Here is a 1,426-nt window from a genome sequence, read left to right on the forward strand (position 1 = left end):
ACACACACACACACACACACACACACACACACAAACAAACACACACCCTCACCCACAAAGACCTACCCCCCAAAAAAACGAAAATGAAAACGAAGCAACAATAGAAGCGGTTTTAGTGAAAGACACTCCTCCTGTATTCAGAGCTGTCTTCCTCATTCTTGTTTCAAAATCAAATGTCTACCAGTGTTCTGTTTCAGTGTTGTTGTTTATTCATTATTTTGTTGTTCTTACCCAGACAAAATGTACCAGTACCAGTGATCCTTATTTATTCTTAAATTTTCTTTTGAAAGGAAACTTATCTTGCCTTGTTTTGCTTTGCAAGCAATGTCTCAAATGCTTTCCCCTGCTTTTGTATGTTGGGTATAGAATGTGATTAAACTTATGACAAGTCATAATGGTCTTCTTACATGTGACGGAAATAGTGCAGGTTTTCAACTCCTTGGTATCATGTATGTGCAGCAGTGTCGTGGTGAAATCAGGCGCTCGACATTTTTCTGTGTATTGGGCCATTAGAAAAAATATTTTTCTCTTGGTTCAACACCTATTTCATCCTTTTAAAAACCAATTTCTGTGTGGATGTTACAAAAATATTGATTAAAGGCACTCAAATTTAAATTTCCAGTTACCAAAGAAACTCAACTTTGGAAGTCACGGTGGCAGCCATTTTCTCGCTACTTTTACCTCTCATACCAGGCGATCCCCACACCTCCTTCAATTACAAATGTCTGGACTTCTGTTTTTGATAGAAGTTTGTTTTTTTCCCAAATGCAAGATAAATAAAAGCGCTTTATAAGATGATATTATTAATAATTTTATATGCCCACAAATTAACGCGCACTTGATTCCACGACATCCTGATGAATGTGTTTTGGTGTGGTGGAATCAGGCTAATATAATGTGATTCTTTGGGCATATGGAGAAAGTTATTGTTATGAAACTAAAGCTTGTTCTTCTTTTCTTGAAGTTGGTGGAACAACTTTTCTATATTACATTTATCTTTCATAGAATATATTACATTTATCTTTCATAGAATATATTACATTTATCTTTCATAGAATATATTACATTTATCTTTCATAGAATATATTTGTGATTTAAGAAGATGGAAATTACCTGATGTTACAGCTGAAATTAGCGAGAAAATGTAGGCCCTACATGTATGTGTATTATCATTATCATACTGAGATACAGGAGTAATAGAAATTAAATAAAGCAAAAAATATGCTTCGACTCTGACAGCCCAGCATTAGGATGAATGTTTGAATGATCAAAAGTGACCCCCAGACAACATATTATTGTGCCTCTTGCTCTTTGGATAAAATCACCGAGATTGTGATGATAATCCATAATTTGTAATTCATAAAATTCTGCTATGTGATGCCTTATGCGTTTTATAATCTATCTGCTTTTACCCAAGTCTCTCCCC

The 1,426-nt window shown here is 34.6% G+C and overlaps 1 protein-coding gene across 1 annotated transcript in view; it reads left to right on the plus strand.

Moving 5' to 3' along the window:
* Window positions 1–1,426, plus strand: part of LOC101849851 (trichohyalin) — a gene marked incomplete in the record, with an annotated part of 75,546 nt that overhangs the window by 1,804 nt on the left and 72,316 nt on the right.

The sequence above is a fragment of the Aplysia californica genome, unplaced genomic scaffold (assembly GCF_000002075.1).
Source record: "Aplysia californica isolate F4 #8 unplaced genomic scaffold, AplCal3.0 scaffold00270, whole genome shotgun sequence".
Lineage (NCBI taxonomy): Eukaryota > Metazoa > Mollusca > Gastropoda > Aplysiida > Aplysiidae > Aplysia > Aplysia californica.